Here is a 9,386-nt window from a genome sequence, read left to right as displayed (position 1 = left end):
CACACACACACACGCACACACAGTCTTCATGAAATAACCACTTGCAAAGAGACTAACGAGGGCTTCAGACACTGCTGGGGCCACAGGACAGCACACCTCCAGGCAGTGGCTCACTCACTGCTGTGAGGATCAAGGTCCCCTCGAGAGAGTCTGAGGTGGGACCACTCCCTTGTGTGTTAGGATGGTGGAGGGCTCGGCCGTCTTTCCTAAACCTCCTTGCAAGCCACAGCTGGAGGATCCCATGGAGAGGCTGGGGCAGCGGCCATTCTAAGGAGACTCTAAGAAGCTCAAGTGATGTGGCTTCCCTGCCCTTAGTCTACTTCACAGGGTGGCTGTGAAGCTCTCAGAAGGTGTCCTGGGAGGATGGATTTTGACAAAATATAGTGTATGACTCCTGTGAAGGTGTCATCACCTCTGAGTAGAAGCTGGTCACCACGGTGACCATCTCGTAAGGTGTCTCTCAAAGCTCCTGAAAGGGCAGTATCATCAAGAGACCACAAACACGGGGGAAACCTTGAGGGGCAGAAAAGCTGGAAGGGAATCCTCGGAACATAGATCTCTTCCTCTGAAAAATGGGGCTAATCGTATGTGAGTGTGTGGATACATCCAGCACAGGGCCTAGATGTATAGCGAGCCTTCCAAGAATCTCTAGTAGAGCAGATCTAACTTGATTTTTAAAACTTAATTATCACAAATGGACGTGTTTACAAAACAGAAATTGACTCACAGACACAGAACACAAACTTATGGTTACCAAAGGGGATAGCGAGGGGGTGAGGGAGGAGATAAACCAGGATTTCAGGATTAATAGATACACACTACCATATATAAAATAGATAAACAACAAGGACCTACTGTATAGCACAAGGAACTCTAATGTCTTGTAATAACGTATAACGAAGAGAATGTGAAAAAAGAACATATATTTATATGCGTGTGTGTAACTGAATCACTTTGCTGTACACCTGAAACTAACACAACATTGTAAATTAACTATACCTCAATGAAAAAAAATTTTTAAATAAATAGAAATAAAAATTCAGGACTACAGAGCAGAGGGATTAAAGCCATCTAGCACATGCATGGAAGAGTCGGAACCTAAGCCCCAGACCCCGGACATCATGCAACTGACCACGTTATTCCCAACAGGAAGGCAACCAGTGTGCATCGCATGACTGGAGGGCAGAACATAGTTCTGATATAAACTCACCTTCCCAAACTCAGCCCTGAATTCAAACGCTTTCTTAAAAAAAAAAAAAAAGTAATATCGACCTCAAGACCCACATATTAGCCCAGCCAGCTGCCCCTCCCGCCAGCAGGTTCACTTGTACAAACTAATCCTGTCCCCTGGTAAGGAGGAGCACGCTGAAACATGCCATTGTTCACAAGGCAATTATCGTAATGAGGCAAAGCAAACTGAATGCGGGGCTAATCCAGCTGCTGTGTTGATAAAGCATAACAAGGTCGGCCGCTCCGGAGCACAACCGCAGAGTTCATTTGCGCTTTTCTCCACCAGCCTGATGCTGCCTACACCACAACTGCCCTCATAACCAAACAGGAGCTAATTACACATGTTAATTACCCAGCCCCGGGTCAGATCCCAGCAGTTACAGACAGCCAAAGGCTAAGCCCACGGGTTCTTCCTTTGAGCTCTGCACAGGAGCTAAGTTGGGGTGTCCAGATCTTTGCAGTGGGTTCTCACCTCCTTGAAGACACATTCTGTGCACAGATGAAGATAATTCTGTGGGTGAGGCTGGTGGCCACTTCCCCACTTCCTCGTTCTTGTCTTCCAAGATTCCCCCAGCCCCCCAAATATTTTTCCCACTTTTCTTCTCTGCACAGAACATTATATCGGGTAGAACTTTAGCAAAAGTCAGTTAATAAATTAAGTTACTATAAACGAAAAGGCTATACACTGTATGATTCTATTTATATAACGTTCTGGAAAAGGCAAAACTATAAAGGCAGAGGACAGATCACTGCTGGCAGCGGTGGGGATGGAGGGAAGGGCTACTCCTCCAAAGGGAATCTGGGACTGGTAGAACTCTTCCCATATGATTATGCTCGTGGAAACACAATACGTGGGCATATGCAGTTGTCAAAACCCACACAACTGTACACCACAAAGGGCAAATTTTACTGTATTGCACTTTACGTAAATTAAAAATAAATGTAAAAAGAGAATAAAATGTGTTCTCAGTTTTTCCTTTTAATTTGTCTTTATCCTTAGAAATTGCCAAGCCATGGTTTTCTGACAGAGGAAACCTTTGAAATTCTAGCAAAAAACGGGAGACCGCTTTTTTCACTAATTTGTAATAAATGCCCTCTATCTACTGTGTTTGAAATGATTAAGCAGGTGTGGATTTTTTTTTCCCCTGGGAACGCGAAACGAGTATCTGCGAAAACAGAGCGTGGCAAAGGTTTGAACAATTGTCCAGTGAGATCAGTAAAATCTTAATCTCTATGACGCCAAGAGACTAGGCTACCAAGTGGAAAGTTCGTTCAGTTCCCCAGCTGTTCTGTCTCTGTGTGTCCCCCATCGACGTGGCTGTTCAGGTTTCAGACTGTTCGGCTGGTGCCAGGGAGACGCCACCATAGCTCGCAGCTTTCCCCAGTGACACGCTGTCTTTACCCTTCCTCAGCTCCCTTCGCTGGGGCAGCTACGGCCTGAAGTTCTTCGTCATCTCATTTCAACAGCAGTTGCTTAAAGAAGACAAATCAGCGACTTTATGATGAATTATAATACGCATCATTCCTTTCTTCTCCCTGGAACCCGCACGGCAACTCCACAGAAAAGGTGATGCAACACGGCAGCCTGAAATATCCCAGAGGTCATTCATTGTCACGGCAACCTGAACACTTACACCATTTCCAAAATAATCACACCAGAACTGACAGACAGTTTTGCATTCATTTGTAATGTTAAGCACTTAATCAACAAGTTAAATATTCTTCAGGTTCACAAGAATGATGACAACCTCTGAATAGTTTTCTATCACTTAAGCGGGGTTTGTCTGATTAGGGCTGACAGATGTATATAACAAGCAGCTTTACCTACACGCTTTTTTTTTCTTGTTGGGAATATGATAATGCAATAAAATTAGATCTTAAGATGCTTGCATGTTTATGCCTTGAAAATCGTATGCATACCTTTGCTGCAGACGCAAAAGGAGAGGAAGCAGACAAATGCCACATGATATCACTTATATGTGGAATCTAAAATATGATACAAGCGAACCTATCTACGAAACAGAAACAGAAACAGACTCATGGACATAGAGAACAGAATTGTGGTTGCCAAGGGGGAGGGGGTGTGGGGAGGGATGGGCTGGGAGTGTGGGATTAGCAGATGCAAACTAGTATCTATAGGATGGATCAACAACAAGGTCCTACTGTACAGCACAGGGAACTATATTCAGTATCCTGAGATAAACCATAATGGAAAAGAATATAAAAAAGAATGTACATATATGTATAACTGAATCACTTTGCTGTACAGCAGAAATTAACACAACATTGTAAATCAACTATATTTCAACTTAAAATAAAAGTCAACTTGAAGACAAAGGAGAGGAAATAGTCTTAGAGATCGATTCCTAATGCACCTGCTGTCTGTCCACCACGTGTTATGCGCCTACAGTGTGGGGCGCATACCATGGAGGTAAACCCTTAAGCTCAATTTGTAGAACCACAGACTCTCCAGTTAGCAGAGGCCTGAACAGTGGCCTGATGAGCTTATCCTGAGTGCAGGGCATAGGAGCTTATTATAGAAAAACACATCAACTGGGTCTGAAGCTGAAAACCTCTAAGGAACCAAGACAGCTCTGGGGACCAGTGACTAGACTTGCCTCTCAGGCCATACACTCCCTCCCATCCCTCCCAAAACCAACCCCTTCTTCCCACCGCCTCCCACTTTCAGCTTACTCGTGGCCCTCTGTGACTTCTCTGGCCTCTCCCTGACATCAAACCGTTGCCAACTTTCTGGTTCACACTGTACTTCTCGGTTTTGAAAGCTGAGAGGGAAAGTTTGATTGGCTCAGCACACTTTCCCACGCCAGGCCCCATGATGGACGTAATTACGTGTCACTATCAGTCAGTGAATTGATAGCCCTGGGATCCGGTGTCAACCCAAACTGCTCAGTCCAAAGTGGTGGAACATAACACAAAACACAGCCGTCTTGGCCGCAGGGGCTCTGGGTGGGCAGTTCCCGTTAGAAAGCAGGGCCAGTAAGGCTGAGCAGGTGCTGTAGTGGAAGCTCTACAGCAGGGGTGTCAAATCCAAGGCCTGCACTAGCCAGGCAGGCCATGGAAATGAGCTAAACCGACCTGGTCAAGAGGATGCACTGCCGGAGTGGGAAAGACTTTGAGGAATTAGAGGACGCAGCCTGGGGTCAAGGGCAAGAGACCACTAGCTCTGGCTGATTGGTCAACATGCAGAAAAGAGGGCTTCATGTTGGCAGATCTTCTAATTTTTCAGCAGACACCAGAAATCTGATATTTTATGTATAAGCTCCCAAACTTTAATGTTGGCTCAAACTTTTTAAACCACGTGGGTCAACCAAAACATCCCATCAACCAAAACATTCCCTCACTGCTTTCACTTTCTGACCAACTGATGACCCTCAGCCTCCAGCACCTCCCAAACACGCAGCCATGAGGGACGCATCGCCATCTTTGAAGGAAGCCCATGCTGTTCTCCAACAGCTCGGGGGTCATTTAAAATTCCTTCATATATTTAGAATTAACATTGTTTAAAAGGCCATACTACCCAAAGCAATCTACAGATTTCATGCAATCCTTATCAAAATACCCATGACATTTTTCACAGAACCAGAACACATAATCCTAAAATTTATATGGAACCACAAAAGACTCAGAATTGCCAAAGCAATCTTGAGGAAAAAGAACAAAGCTGGAGGCATAACCCTTCCAGACTGCAGACAATACTACAAAGCCACAGTCATCAAAACAGTGTGGTACTGGCACAAAAAGAGACATATGGATCAATGGAACAGAATAGAGAGCCCAGAAATAAACCCACACACCTACAGTCAATTAATCTTCAACAAAGGAGGCAAGAATATACAACAGAGGAAAGACAGTCTCTTCAGCAAGTGCTGTTGGGAGAGCTGGACAGCCACACGTAAATCAATGAAGTTAGAACACTCCCTCACACCACATACAAAAATAAACTCAAAATGATTTAAAGACCTAAATATAAGACATGACACCATAAAACTCCTAAAAGAGAACACAGGCAAAACATTCTCAGACATAAATTGTAGCAATATTTTCTTAGATCAGTCTCCCAAGGCAACAGAAATAAAAGCAGAAACAAACAAATGGGACGTAATCAAACTTAAAAGCTTTTGCACAGCAAAGGAAACCATAAACAAAACAAAAAGACAACATACAGAATGGGAGAAAATATTTACAAATGATGCAACCGACAAGGGATTAATTTCCAAAATATACAAACAGCTCATACAAGTCAATTAAAAAAAAAAACCCAATCAATAAATGGGCAGAAGACCTAAATAGACATCTCTCCAAAGAAGGCATACAGATGGTCAACAGCCACATGAAAAGATGGTCAACATCACTAATTATGAGAGAAATGCAAATCAAAACCACAATGAAGTATTACCTCACTCTAGTCAGAGTGGTCATCATGAAAAAGTCTACAAACAATAAATGCTGGAGAGGGTGTGGAGAAAAGGGAACCCTCTTGCACTGTTGTTGGGAGTGTAAATTGGTGCAGCCACTATGGAGAACAGTGTGGAGGTTCCTTAAAAACCTAAAAATAGAGCTACCCTATGATCCAGCAATCCCACTCCTGGGCACATATCCAGAAAAGGTGAAAACTCTAATTTGGAAAAATATGTGCACTCCAATGTTCATAGCTGCACTATTTACAGTAACCAGTACAAGGGACCAACCTAAGTGTCCATCAACAGACAATTGGTTTGGGCTTCCCTGGTGGTGCAGTGGTTAAGAATCCACCTGCCAAAACAGGGGACATGGGTTTGAGCCCTGGTCCAGGAAGATCCCACATGCCGTGGAGCAACTAAGCCCGTGAGCCACAACTACTGAGCCTGTGCTCTAGAACCCTCGAGCCACAACTACTGAGCCCGCGTGCTACAACTACTGAAGCCCGCACGCCTAAAGCCTGTGCTCCGCAACAAGAGAAGCCACCGCAATGAGAAGCCCGCACACCGCAGCGAAGAGTAGCCCCCGCTCGCCTCAACTAGAGAAAGCCCGCGCGCAGCAACAAAGACCCAATGCAGCTAAAAATAAAATAAATTTTAAAAAAATTATTTAAAAAAACCAAAACAGACAATTGGTTTAAGAAGATGTGGTATATTTATACAATGGAATGTTACTCAGCCATAAAAGAGAATGAAATAATGCCACTTGCAGCAACATGGATGGACCTAGAGATCATCATAATAAGTGAACTAAATCAGACAAAGACAATTCTATGAAGTCACTTACATGTGGAATCTAAAAAATAATAGAAATGAATCTACATACAAAACAGAAACAGACTCACAGACATAGAAAATGAACTGATGGCTACCCAAGGGGAAGGGAAGGTAGGGAGGGCTAAATTAGGAGAAGGGATTAACACATACAAGGTAAATATTGTACATCAAATACATAAACAACAAGGATTTTCTGTATAGCACAGGGAACTATATTCAATATCTGGTAATAACCTATAATGGAAAACAATCTGGAAAAAATATATACACATACTTTGTTGTATACCTGAAACTAACATAATATTGTAACTCAACTATACTTCAGTTTTAAAAAAAAAACAATAAACTTCCTTCAGATATTTGAATCTAAATCTGTCTCCCCCCAAAGTCTGTCCGTTACGACGCAAAGGGAAAACAATCGAAAGCCCCTCAACGTGATAGCTAAAGGGCTGCTTGAAGACAACCCCCGACCGCTTCTCACTTCATTTCTTCAGAAAATGTGTCAAAACTGGCCCGGGGCCGCGGAGGGTAACAGAAAATGGGAAGACGCTGCAGGAGAGATGGAAGCACTTCCATCCTCCCCTTCCAATGTTTTGGGTTTCTTCTGACAGCTGCCCTTGCGCTCAGGCAGAAGCAACTCTTTTCCTCTCCCCGTCCTGCGCGCCCGGGCACTCAGAGCCGCGCTCTGGCCCCGCTCGGCCGCGTTATGGGTTGTCAGGCCTGTAGACGTTCACCTGGGGCCCCACCCTCCATCCTAAGAGCTTCTACGGGAACACGCGTTCTGATTGCAGCGGCCCACTTACAACTGGCCTGAGAACACAGCTCGTGCGTAACTGGCATCTGCCTGTGCGCGGGAGCCCAGTCATCACAAAGGGGACACGGTTCATTACCAAAGGAGCATGGAAAGCACAGGGCACTGAGCCTGACGACACAGAGGGTCTTGCGGATGGCAGGGGTAGGGGGTTCCCTGGAGGCCCAGGAAGTGTGCGCTCAGCTGTCAAAGGGAAGCGGGGTCCTGACAGAGCCCTCAAAGGAGGGTGAAGAGCTTTAGATCCAGGACGAGTGGCCGGGAGGGGCCGGCGTCTGACTCTCCCCTTAGGGGAGCTTACCATGGCCTCAGGCCGCAGGGTACCGTCTTCCCGGCTTCTGATCAGAAGTGGGGGGTCCTGACTGTGCCTGGAATTCCGCGGGGCTGCCCGAGAGCCTGGCTCCGCCTGCCGGCTCTCCGCAGCCAAGCCTCGCCTTCAGGCCCGTCGGGCTCCAGAAGCATCTCGGAGGCCCGGGCAGGCGCCAGGCCCCGCCCGGCACGCCGAGGAGCCCGAGGGGAGAGAGGCCGCTCAGCCCTCCCTTCTCGCCGGAGGTGCTGGCAGGTGTGCGGCCAGGTGGGCGGGGCCTCTGCTCCGGGGGCGGGGCCGGGAGCAAGGACCCGTGAGGAAAGCGTCCCGAGCGCTCCTCCCCCACCTGGCCTTTCCCATCACAAGGATGCTGAACACCTGGGGGCGGGGGAAGGGGCACAGGGCCAGTCGGAGTCCAGCTTCTCAGCCAGGAATTTGAGTTGGGGTCCTACGTTTACCAGCGTGGACCAGCCTCTTCGGAATCTCACTTTCCTCAACTTTAAAGTGGAGATAAGGGTACAGTCGGTTCTGCCCCAATCCGACAGGGGCGTTCCTGGAAATCACCCCTCTACGCAAAATCGCACGATTAAAACTACAGGGCTTACGGGGGAAATGGGGCTAGGGACACACCCAAAGCTAATAAAAATGACAGCGCTGGTTTACACAGGTTCCGTGGTTTAGAAATTCCTAACCACTGCGAATACGTCTGGCGCTTTACCTTGAATAAGACCTGAAGTTGCTTGGGAAGCGGGTGTCGGTGAGTGAGTTGTTGTGAGGTGGGGGAGGATTACCTGAAATCGGACGGAAAGTAGTAGCACCTGGTGTGCAGGGGCGTGGCTCCCTGTTCGCCGTGAACCCAGGTAACTGGAGGTGTTGGCGGGGGTCTGTGTGTGTTTGCGTCTTGTATCCCCGTGCAGCTCAGGGCGGCTGGGTGCAGTCTTCTGCGTTCACCTAGCTTTGGGTGCGTGTGGACAAAATCACACGGAAGCAAACGCAAAATTCACACCATGCTCGAGGTGTTCCCTAGTATATTAATTACGTAGAAACAAGTTCTCATTTTTAAAACGAGTGTTATAGCAGAACTGGCTATACTAACGACCTCATGGGGGGATGTCCTGAGGATGACATTAGATAATTCACGTACGTGTTGAACCCAGGGCCTGACAAGTGGTTAATACCTGTTTTTAGTGTAATGAATAGACATCAAACTATTATCTTCCAAACAAATCAGAGGATGAATCAGTGAATGCAAGAATGCCAAACTGTGGAGTAGGGAGGGTGGTGACCTATGTGAGGACAGGCTGGAGAACCGAGGCGCAGGCTGTGCTAGCCCTGCGATCAGGAAGACAGGAGAGCCCCCTCCCTGCCCCTGTTATGTGAGGATGACCACAGGGGTACCAGCCACCGCCGTGCAGGCCCCGAGGCCTCATACTTACACCTTACATGTTGCCGATCAGGAACTTGGGCTGGGCTCCGCTGAGCGATTCTTCCATTCCTCTGGTATCAGTGATATCACTCAGTGTTACTCAGCCAGCAGATGGGCTGGTCTGGAGAGACCCGGATGGCTTCACTCGCATGTCTGGTGCCTTGGCTGGGAGGACAGGCCCCGCGAGGACTGCCAGTCAGAGCCCCTACATGTCACCTCCCCAGCACGGTCAGACTGCTTACAAGTTCCAAAAGCCTGGAAGTAAATGCTGCAAGGCTTTTTCTCACCTAGCCCTGGGAGTTCCGGCACATCACTTCTGCTGCATCCACCTGGTCAAGCGAATTAGCCCCCCGAAGATTC

At 47.1% G+C, this 9,386-nt stretch overlaps 1 long non-coding RNA gene across 1 annotated transcript; it reads right to left on the bottom strand.

Moving 5' to 3' along the window:
- Nucleotides 1-972: 972 nt before the first annotated feature.
- On the bottom strand, nucleotides 973-9,386 carry LOC137206764 (uncharacterized). The gene is made up of 3 exons (XR_010934831.1): nucleotides 9,037-9,386; nucleotides 7,595-8,555; nucleotides 973-2,815 (listed from the first exon to the last, which is right to left on the bottom strand). It is a non-coding gene; the product is annotated as an uncharacterized lncRNA (long non-coding RNA).

The sequence above is a fragment of the Pseudorca crassidens genome, chromosome 1 (genome assembly GCF_039906515.1).
Source record: "Pseudorca crassidens isolate mPseCra1 chromosome 1, mPseCra1.hap1, whole genome shotgun sequence".
NCBI lineage: Eukaryota > Metazoa > Chordata > Mammalia > Artiodactyla > Delphinidae > Pseudorca > Pseudorca crassidens.
Note: the sequence above shows the minus strand (reverse complement) of the source record. Positions and strands in the feature narration are given on the sequence as shown.